The sequence below is a fragment of the Dendrobates tinctorius genome, unplaced genomic scaffold, assembly GCF_039654945.1.
Source record: "Dendrobates tinctorius isolate UK_male_01 unplaced genomic scaffold, ASM3965494v1 ptg000154l, whole genome shotgun sequence".
NCBI classification, from domain to species: Eukaryota; Metazoa; Chordata; class Amphibia; order Anura; family Dendrobatidae; genus Dendrobates; species Dendrobates tinctorius.
This window is the reverse complement of record NW_027361821.1, coordinates 3,453,281-3,465,633: the sequence shown is the minus strand read 5'-3', so window position 1 is coordinate 3,465,633 and position 12,353 is coordinate 3,453,281.

Below are 12,353 nucleotides of genomic sequence, written 5' to 3'. Positions count from 1 at the left end.
CATTGGAGTTCAGGAGTCAGGTGCTCAGGTCCTGCTCCTGATTTGGTTGGTTATGCTCGGGGCTCTGGAGATTTCCGGCAGGTCCCGTACGCTATAAAAAGTGCGCATGGCCGCTATGCCATGCGCTAGTATTTTCATACTGCTGCTGTGTGTATGGTGACGGATGCTTGGACTGGTGACTGACTCATTATGAAACCCCTACCCTCTGATATTACGTTTGTGTGAGTGTGTGGGAGTCAGCTCCAGCAGCGCTAGCGCCAGTGCGCACAAGCCTCTCCAGTTGCAGCAGTCTGCGCCCTGCATAGCGCCAGCGTGCTTTCGGTGCTTTTCTGGCGGCTCAGTTTACGCCGCGCTGCGGTTGCAGCTCAGCTATATCACGGTAGGTCTAGACGGAGTAGTCCTGACGTTTAAGGCTACTCCTGTGACTGTTATTACCGTGTTTTGCTCCGCTGTAGTCTGTGACTTTGAACAGGCTCAGCAGATATTGTATGCCATATGAGTGAGGCTCTGTGATTTTAACAGAGCCTGCTTTAGTGCATTAGGTGTAGTTAAACGCTGTGCACATTACCGCCGGAGTGCTCTGCCTTTTAGCAGCGGGTTTTCACATCTGCCGCACGGTGGACCCCGGGCGGCGAACACGTTTATTTATATTTTTTTAAGCGTGTTCCGCCGTCCTAACATGAACAGGTTAAAACACAGCTTTTTGGATTTTCCAATTAAATACTAGTTCTCCTAGCGGTCTCACCAAAAGGCATGATCTTATGTTACATTATTGTTAAATATGCATTCTCAGTGGTTTTATACAAATTATTGGTTTGATTTCTTTATATTTTTTGGTTTGTTTTTTTGTATGTGATACTTGTAAATTTCTTTATTTGTTTGCAAAGGACCTTTCATTATGTGTCACATGACTTTGCTGAGCTTTCTCATTGGTGAGCTTTCTCTATATAGATTCTTATGTATGGTGCTCAATATGGCTTTGACAGGTGGAAACGCGTAGCCTCTGTCAAGCGTGTGGCTATCATGTGGAGAGTTCGTCTATTTATCTGATTTTAACATGATTCAATAAAGAAGAAATTTTACGCAGCTGGAACTATCCAAGATTTTTTCCCATTGACTTTTGAATATGACCGACCAGTTTTGCTCAACTCTAGTAGCGTAGTGACTAGTGCACCAGCAGTAGACATTAGAAAACAGGTCAGGTCATCTGAGATACCTATACTGCGTAGATCCACTCGTAGTACCAGAGGTCAGATCCCTGTCTGTTATAGAGAATACATAATGTAAATAAATTAATAAGAATGTATAGTTGTAACTGTAAAGCATGAGAGACTACAGAGACTTACTGTATGAACTTTTAAGTATTCGTAATAACCAGTTAAAGGACAATTGGGCCACAGGACTATGTGTGGTCAGAACTTTATTTGTAAATAGTTACCCCAACTTGGCCTTGAAAATAAGCCGCCGGGCATGGCTGAAAAAAACAGGCCCATCTACAGAGTGCCCTGTAGCCATGCCCAGGGACGACACACAAAGTGGGCTAAGGCAGTTCCCACCAACCAAACCCCAGGTACAAAGACAATTCCTGGATGGCAGCGTAAGGACTGGTCGCTGCAGTAACTGTGTTATTGTTTCTTTTTCTTTTCTGGTTTTGATAATTTTTACATTTTTAAGACTTTGTAGAATTTCATTAATTGTTGTTAACAATTCTTGTTATTCTTGTCCATCACCTATATGTGGTACCCCGGATTGCAACGACTTACAAGTAAAAGGTAAAGAAACCTGCACCTTTCTGTGTCCTTCTCTTATTTCTCTGCACCCCAACGTTCACCGCCATTTGAACCATTAATCAAATATCTTTGCCCTGGGGCCCCCGCTCTACCCGTGGGGAGCTGAACCATTGTTTGCTGCGTCACCATCAGCCCCAGAAGACCAAAACCGCAGCGTCGGCCACTCATTGCCGAACACCACGGGTGGCGTCACACTTAAACATCACACAACTTTCCTCTATTTTATTACTGGATGCCCAGGGCCACGGACCGGGTCACTGCCACCGTGACATTCTCCATTGACGTTAACGGGCCTGGTACCAAGTAACCTAAGGCCTTGCGGGGCGCTCCAGAAGGATAGGGACTTTTTAATTGAAGTAGATTAGAAAAAAGATTAGATTATATACTAAGTAAAATGTAGTTTTGGAACACCCCTTTAATAGCCTGTTAAACCGCTTAGTGACCACCAATACATCTTTTCACTGAGCTGCGATAGACGAGAATGGCATCCCCCAATGAGTGATAATCCTGTAGCTGTCAGCTGACAACTAGCTGCATCAGCCACAATCAGTGTTGGCACTGGAAATGGTTTTTTAATCCCATAAATGCCACTGTCAATAGTGACTACGGCATCTAGATGGTTAACAGAATGTGGGGGTTTCCTTTTTAACCCTATTGGCACCCTGAGATATTGATCGTGTGGTCCTGATGATTGCCATGACAAATAATGGCCTTAGAGTCTGCAGGCTACAGCGACCTGTTCAGAAGTTAGCGACATTTAGGTAGTAAAAATAAATTTCTTCCTTCCTGTCATGTCACTTTGCATTCTTTCCTGAAGAGCACCTGAAGGGTTAATAAAGTACCCGAAACCAAATTGGAATATGATGAGGGGTGCAGATTTTAATGGTTTTACTTTTGGGGTTTTTCCAATATACAGGATCCCAAATTCACTTAAAAACTGAACAGGTCCCTTAAAAAGATACGATTTGTAAATTTTCCTAAAATGCTAACAAATAAAACATTTTACAAATGGTGCTGATGAAAAGCAGACATGAGGGAAATGTTATTTATTAATGTTTTTATATGGTATGACTATCTGGATTAAAAAAAATAGTCATTTAAAGTTCAAAAATTGCAACTTAAAAAAAAATGATTTTGTGAAATTTCATATTTTTTTTTTATAAATAAATACAAAACATATCAACCTAAATTTACCATTATCATAAAGTACAATGTGTCACAAAAAACAGACTCAAAATTAATGGGATACGTTGAAGCGATCCAGAGTTATTAACACAAAGTGACACTGGTCAGATTTAACCCCTTAGTGACTGGGCCAAATTTGTGAAATCTGACCAATGTCACTTTATGCTGTAATAACTCTGGAATGCTTCAACAAATCCCAGTGATTTTGACTTTTTTTGCAGCACATTATAATTTATAAAAACTGCAAAAGACAAAATGAGCAAAAACCCTGCTGTAACTAAATAAGTAAAAGCAAAAGTGCATCTAAATAATACAGAGTTTTTAGTAATACTGTTTTTGATCAAAAGTAGCATGAAAGCCATCCCACCACGACATGGTAACTCTGTTCGGGATAATCCTACACTGTCTAATATTAAAAACCTTGCCTTGTGTCAAAGTTGACCTCAATGTGTGAACAAGGGCAGACAAAAGGACTGGGTCCCAAACAGTAGACACCAGTCTGGGGAAGCCTTAGGCCGGGGTCACACTAACCTGCGCAAAATACGGTCAGTATTTTACATGCGTAATACGGATGACAGACCCCTAAATAGTGCTCTGTATGTCATCCGTAATCAAGGTGTGGTCGCGTATTTTGCGCATGTAAGCATCCGTATGTAATCCGTATGCCATCCGTATGCTGAGGTTTTCTCGCCGGCTTGCAAAATGGACATATAATGGAGCCCTATGACAGGTTTTATAACACAAAAGAAAGAATAGATATAGACACATAGAATATATATATATACACACATGTCATTGAGACACATATATATATATATATATATATATATATATATATATATATATATATATATTTATATTTCACAGAGTTCTTCATAGCAGAATAGCCGCTAATTCAATTGCCGGCTTTTGTCAAATCATTCCCCAACCCGACATGAATTGACACATGGTTTACATACAGTAAACCATTTCATTTCATGTTTTGTATGTCTTTCATTAGTAATTAGATGAGGGTTGATGTGTAAAATTTGGGAGGTGTAGGTGTTAATTTAAGGGGTTAATTCGTTGTAAAAAAATGTGTGGGCTCCTGCGGTAATTTGTCAATGCGGGAGACCACACATTTTTTTTACAACGAATTAACCCCTTAAATTAACACCTACACCTCCCAAATTTTACACATCAACCCTCATCTAATTACTAATGAAAGACATACAAAACAAAACATGAAATTAAATGGCTTACTGTATGTAAACCATGTGTCATTTCATTTCGGGTTGGGGAATGATTTGACAAAAGCCGGCAAATGAATTAGCGGCTATTCTGCTATGAAGAACTCTGTGAAATATAAATATATATATATATATATATATATATATTTATATATATATACACACTCACTGGCCACTTTATTAGGTACACCTGTCCAACTGTGTGTTAAGACTTAATTTCTAATCAGCCAATCAAATGGCGGCAACGCAGTGCATTTAGGCATGTAGACATGGTCAAGACAATCTCCTGCAGTTCAAACCGAGCATCAGTATGGGGAAGAAAGGTGATTTGAGTGCCTTTGAACGTGGCAAGATTGTTGGTGCCAGAAGGGCTGGTCTGAGTATTTCAGAAACTGCTGATCTACTGGGATTTTCACGCACAACCATCTCTAGGGTTTACAGAGAATGGTCCGAAAAAGAAAAAAAATCCAGTGAGCGGCAGTTCTGTGGCCGGAAATGCCTTGTTGATGCCAGAGGTCAGAGGAGAATGGGCATACTGGTTCGAGCTGATAGAAAGGCAACAGTGACTCAAATTGCCACCCGTTACAACCAAGGGAGGCAGAAGAGCATCTCTGAACGCACAGTGCGTCGAACTTTGAGGCAGATGGGCTACAGCAGCAGAAGACCACACTGGGTACCACTCCTCTCAGCTAAGAACAGGCATCTGATGGCTACTTTCAGCAGGATAATGCGCCATGTCATAAAGCTCGAATCATCTCAGATTGGTTTCTTGAACATGACAATGAGTTCACTGTACTCAAATGGCCTCCTCAGTCACCAGATCTCAATCCAATAGAGCATCTTTGGGATGTGGTGGAACGGGAGATTCGCATCAGGGATGTGCAGCCGACAAATCTGCGCCAACTGTGTGATGCCATCATGTCAATATGGTCCAAAATCTCTGAGGAATGCTTCCAGCACCTTGTTGAATCTCTGCCACGAAGAATTGAGGCAGTTCTGAAGGCAAAAGGGGGTCCAACCCGTTACTAGCATGGTGTACCTAATAAAGTGGCCAGTGAGTGTATATATTTATATATATATATATATATATATATATATATATATATATATATATATATATATATATATATGTGTGTCTTAATGACCTGTGTGTGTATATATATATATATATCTATTCTATGTGTATATATCTATTCTTTCGTTTGTGTTCTAAAACCTGTCAGGGTGAGTTTACTGTATCGCGCACTGAATTGCTGGCTTTTCTAAAGGACACTGGGTGCGTGTTTCTCACAAGTCACACATCTGGTCCGTGTGTAATGCGTATTTTTAGCGCACCCATAGACTTGCATTGGCGTACTACGGTCGTAGTACGCTGACAACCGCAGCATGCTGCGATTGGCACGGACCGTAGAATACGCCCGAGAAATATACGGCTGTTGGGAGCAAACCCATAGAGAATCATTTGTCCGTGTGTAATGCGTGCTTTTAGCGCCTCTCACTCATCCGTATTCCTCTCTAGTGTGACCCCGGCCTAATAAATAACATTTCCCTCTCGTCTGCTTTACATCAACACCATTTGTAAAATGTAATTTTATTTTATTAGCCTTTTAGGAGGTTTAAAAATGTAGAAGCAATTTTTCATTTTTTTTCAAGGAAATTTACAAAATGTATTTTTTTAGAGACCTATCTAGGTTTGACGTGACTTTGGGTGTCATATATATTGAAAAATCTCCAAAAGTGATACCGTTTTGAAAACAGCACCCCCTGACATATTGAAAACTGCTGTCAGGTAATTTATTTACCCCTCATGTGGTTTTCAGGAATTAATGCAAAGTGGCATAACAGGAATGAAAAACTGAATTTTTACCTAAATGCTACTAACTTCTGAACAGGCCGCTATAGCCAGCAGACACTAAGGCCACTATTTTGCTATGAATTGCCATGACAAACATCAGGACCACACAATCATGATCTCAGAATGCTGATGGGGATAAAGAGGAAGCCCCCACACTCTGTTAACCATTTCTACGATGCAGTCAGCATCTATGGGGTTAAACAGATATGGATGGTGCCAACACTGACTGTGGCTGATGCAGCAAGTTGTCAGCTATAGTGGACAGCCGACAGCTGCTGGATTGTCACCTGTATGGCAATGCTATTCTCTTATATCTCAGGTCAGTAAAAAGACGTATTGGCGGTCATTAAGGGGTTAAAAAATGGTCAGGTCATTAAGGAGTTAGACAGACCACAGTGAATGACTGCCTATAGGTAATGGTTTACTGATTGGTGGTCATTTAGTGCCACCGGTTACTCCGTGTAAACATACATCCAGTAAGTCACCATCTCGTCTGAATACAGCCTTTTTCTTCTTCATCTTGTCAAACCTTCATGTTGACATCCTAACGCCAGGACTCAGTTATTGCAATTTGCTGCACTAATCACCGCGCCCCTGGAAAATAAAAAATGCCACATATATGTACACATATGTTTCCTGAGTAAGAAATCTCCCTCCACTGCGCTGCTAAATACAGAAGTGCTCCCACCATTAATATATAATTAGTTAGTATGCAACTCACCATTACAAATGTAATTGATAATTCACCAATGTGTCCCCCACTAACTATAATTAGCCACTTTTTTCCAGCCAGTGAATATATAAATTTATTAACCCCTGTACTCTATCTCCCAATTCATTACCAATCACACTCCTGCACCTCACCAAGGACAACATCTGCAAGAAATTTGTATGTTCTCCCCATGTTTGTGTCGGCTTCTTTCGGGTTCATTGATTTCCTTCCACACTACAAAGACATACTGATAGGGAATAGAGATTGTGAGCCCCAATGGCAACAATGATGATGATGTCTGTAAAGCTCTGTGGAAATAATGGCGCTTTACAGACATAAGTGAGTAAAATAAATAAATAAATAAAATAAATCCTAAACACCTCCCTACATTGTACCTCCCGCTTCCCCAATTCATTATATCTACATGCCCCCATCCGCCCCAATTCATTATGTCATGTCCTCTCTGTCCTACCTCCACCATCTCTTCATTATTATTTTCTCCCAGCCACCCTTAATTCATCATAATTTGCTGTCCCCCAGTCTCTATACATCATTATTTCCTATCCCCCACCCCCATCCTCAATACAGCATCATTTTCTTTCCCACACCCCCATCCTCAATTCATCATCATTTGCTCTTCTCCACCCCCACCTTCAATACAGGAATATTTGCTCTCCCCCACCCCCACCCTTAATTCATCCTTATTTGCTCTCCCCCACCCCCACCCTTAATTCATTCTTATTTGCTCTCCCCCACCCTCGATACAGCATAATTTCTCTCCCTCACTCTAAATTCATCATTAATTGCTCTCCCCCACCCCCACCCTCAATTTATTATCAATTGCTATGACAGAAAGAGAACCGTCACCGCTGTAACACCTATGGTTAGCTGAACAACTGACAGTGAATTACATCTTGCACCTGGATGACTGGGTGCAGACCATGAAAAAAAGCCATGCAATAAATGTCCATGGAAGAAAATGGTTGCACTCACCGGTGCTTAGTAAAAACTTCCTTTATTGGTACTGTTGATTAAAACATGCCTGCAGGAAGGTATCACGAGTTACACTCTGGACGACGGCCGTTTTGCGGCTCCTGCGCTTCAAAGGGTCCACCCTCTGTCATTACGCCCCTGCTGTTAGCCTATGATAGGAGGTCCAAAGATAAGTGTCTACAATTATTGTAGGAAAGAAGCAGTGGTGATTCAAGGCCTGGCTGCAGAGAGAAACTTGAGGAACTTAAACAGAAAGTAGAGACCTGTAGAGAAGGTCTATACAGTGTCTAAGGGGCAACCATTTTGACAAAGACTGTGAGACTGCAAGATAATGTAGTGCTCGACAGATCTGGTGCGAAGTCATGCAAACATCTCATCTACAAGCAACCCACAGGCCCACTGGACAGACGGCACTGCTGCTAAATGATGAATACTATTGGAGAAAGCCGGTTATTGAAGCTGAAACTAAGATTGTCTGTACATGTCTATTAGGCTTTGTACTCTTTTATTAGTTAAAACTACCTAGGGTCATAATGGCTCCTGAGCCTTAAAAAGTTATTTATGTCAGATCTTCTGCTAAAAGTCTACAGTCACTCCATGTGACTGCAGACTTCTGAATCCTTACAGCCCATGCTGTGCAAAATATTTAAAGCATGACCTTCAAGGAAAATCCAAGGAATTCACAAATTAAATGGAAGCCACAACTTAGACATTGGCTGTATGTTTCAGCCAGGTGTGTTTGACTCTGAAGCGCTACGGCGTTTTAGAGAAAAACGTAGTTTAATAGCCAGCAGGGACTGAGCCGTAAGGGAGACTAGTCCAAAACGAGGGTTCCTAGAGTCACAGGTCTCTGCCTTATATTTTTAACAAAAAAATATTTGAAACAAAAAAAGATGCGCTTCCAATGATATGTATGTATGTAACCAAAGGTGCTACATTAGTATTGAAATGTAACAGAAGAAAAAACACCAGAAAAATGCAATACAAATAACAATGTGCACGCCTGTAAAATATAAGCATAGCTTATTAATGTGCAGCAAATCAGCACTTCACAATTAAACAAATTAAACCCAATTATAAACATAATCCTTCACTGACATACAGTAATAGATAACAACTGCACATATAAGAGTATACCGATAGGAAATAAATAAGCACCAAAATGAATAGATATGATCATCATTAGAGTTGAGCGACTTTTGGTTTTTTAGGGTCGAGTTTCGTTTCGTGAAACCCGACTTTTCCAAAAGTCGGGTCGAGCAAGATCGGCCGATTATAGGGAAAAGTCGGGGTCGTCCCGAAACACGAAACCCAATGTAAGTCAATGGGGAATAAAAGTCGGCAGTGAGAGGAGGACAGGAAACACACCTACAGTGCTCATTTGAATGCCAAAAGCATCAATTCTTCTTACTTAAGCTTGTCAACCTTAATTAACTTCATAATACAAGTTACGCACTGAAAAATGGGGGTTATTTGGCTAAAGTTGTGGGGGGGTAGGGCTGGCTCCAGGTTTTCATGGGCCCTGGACGAAAGAGCGCCCCTTTAACACATACCACAACTCATCATGCTCCGATACGGCAGAGAAATAGCGGTATAGTACAATGAAAAATACTTCACTTTTTACATCTCATGACGAGGCCCATCTATTTCTCCATACAGAATCATTGGTCCCATATAATGTTTGAAACAGTATATGATGAGCTCCACATAATGCTACAGTATATGTTGGTCCCCATGGATGAAGCTCCACTGTCTTATGGGCCCAAATAATGCTCCAAACATAATGGGCCCCATTTCTAATGCTCTAGTGTATAATGGGCCCTGTAAATGCTGCTCCAGTGTCTGATGTCCACCTTTGGAATGTTCCAGTGTATGGTGGGCCCCATCTATCATTCTCCAGAGTATAGTGCTCCCCAAAAATTGCTGTCCCAACATTGAAAACAATCAAATAAGTCTCCTCGCTAGGGAATCCCTGTACTAGTCTGGACTCCTCGTCGTCCCCATCTTCCATCTCACTGCACAGTATTTCAACCTTGCAAGTGCTGTGATCCTGAGCAAGCAGGGGGGGCCCACTCGTTGGCAACGGCACTGGCACAGGGCCCCTGATAGTACGGTGGTGTGTCTGATGGCGGGTGGGCCGAACCTGCACTTTCATCTGCAGCTTCCTCTTTGTCACCGTGTAAGATGGAACTGTATATGGGAAGGGTAACCTGAGTTTCATCAGGGTCAGATTCAGGCCGTGTAGCGTGCGAGGGGAATGTAGTGGTCTGGGTCAATGTACCAGCAGATTCATCGAGCAGTGGCTGGGCATCAGTGCACTTGTGTCGCCCCCAGGAGTACGGTCGCCACAGTGGCATTACCTTCCTCCTAGGGAGTGTGATGTCATGCTTGGGAGCAACGAAGGATCTCTCTAGCAGGTTAACTGATTGGGCGGCGTTATTCCCACGAGTCATGACCCTCCAAACAGCGTTCATGAAGGCAAAGTGTTTGTTTTACGTGGGCAGTATGGTTGCAAAGCTGAACCTTAAAGGAATGTCCAGAAGGGCACCACCAGGAGTGGAGCCTACGGTTAAATTCGACTCCACCTTGGAAACCTCAACAATGCCAGCTAAAGAACAGATGCACACATTGCAAGCTTAATTCCGTTAACGAACGAGACTCCGTCATGCCCCGCGGTCCGAGTCCGGCTTACTAGAGGGACACGTGAGGCTCTGGCACATGAGATTGGCCAATAACTGGTGTGTCATGCCCTTACATGTCCGTGGCTGCATGTGCGCTACACTGAAAAGGCCAGCGTTTGTCGCTTACAGGTGCAGATAACCCGCTGAACAACGTTAGTGATGGGGATCACTGATTAAAATTATTACCCGCGAACGATGATTTCCCAGTAAGTGCAGGTCAACCGCAGTTCCGGAATTAGGCCTAACCGTCATTCCTGAAAAAATGAAAAACTTACGTGTGCAAACCACAGGTGCTGTAGCTTGCTTAACAGCTCGCCAGCCGTTCTCACGCCCAGTATGGATTACACGTGATTGCACAAAGGTGAGAAAGGGTACCGTATCCCCGGATAACATGTATGGATAGCGTACACATTCAAAATATACACTCACTGGCCACTTTATTAGGTACACCTGTCCAACTGTGTGTTAAGACTTAATTTCTAATCAGCCAATCACATGGCGGCAACTCAGTGCATTTAGGCATGTAGACATGGTCAAGACAATCTCCTGCAGTTCAAACCGAGCATCAGTATGGGGAAGAAAGGTGATTTGAGTGCCTTTGAACGTGGCATGATTGTTGGTGCCAGAAGGGCTGGTCTGAGTATTTCAGAAACTGCTGATCTACTGGGATTTTCACGCACAACCATCTCTAGGGTTTACAGAGAATGGTCCGAAAAAGAAAAAAAATCCAGTGAGCGGCAGTTCTGTGGCCGGAAATGCCTTGTTGATGCCAGAGGTCAGAGGAGAATGGGCAGACTGGTTCGAGCTGATAGAAAGGCAACAGTGACTCAAATTGCCACCCGTTACAACCAAGGTAGGCAGAAGAGCATCTCTGAACGCACAGTGCGTCGAACTTTGAGGCAGATGGGCTACAGCAGCAGAAGACCACACTGGGTACCACTCCTCTCAGCTAAGAACAGGAAACTGAGGCTACAATTTGCACAAGCTCATCGAAATTGGACAGTAGAAGATTGGAAAAACGTTGCCTGGTCTGATGAGTCTCGATTTCTGCTGCGACATTCGGATGGTAGGGTCAGAATTTGGCGTAAACAACATGAAAGCATGGATCCATCCTGCCTTGTATCAACGGTTCAGGCTGGTGGTGGTGGTGTCATGGTGTGGGGAATTTTTTCTTGGCACTCTTTGGGCCCCTTGGTACCAATTGAGCATCGTTGCAACGCCACAGCCTACCTGAGTATTGTTGCTGACCATGTCCATCCCTTTATGACCACAATGTACCCAACATCTGATGGCTACTTTCAGCAGGATAATGCGCCATGTCATAAAGCTCGAATCATCTCAGATTGGTTTCTTGAACATGACAATGAGTTCACTGTACTCAAATGGCCTCCTCAGTCACCAGATCTCAATCCAATAGAGCATCTTTGGGATGTGGTGGAACGGGAGATTCGCATCAGGGATGTGCAGCCGACAAATCTGCGCCAACTGTGTGATGCCATCATGTCAATATGGTCCAAAATCTCTGAGGAATGCTTCCAGCACCTTGTTGAATCTCTGCCACGAAGAATTGAGGCAGTTCTGAAGGCAAAAGGGGGTCCAACCCCTTACTAGCATGGTGTACCTAATAAAGTGGCCAGTGAGTGTATGTCTATACATCAGGAGGCAGGCTCAGACGGTGTTAGGCCCAGTATGACTTGCACGTGATTGCACAAAGGTGAGAAAGGGTACCGTATCCCCGGATAACATGTATGGATAACGTACACATTCAAAATATATGTCTATACATCAGGAGGCAGGCTCAGACGGTGTCAGGCACAGTATGGATTTGACGGCCCAGACTACACAGCGGAGGAGCAGGGAGAGGTAAAGATTGCAAATGCTGGGGCCCTGCCCAAGCAAGGGGGGCCC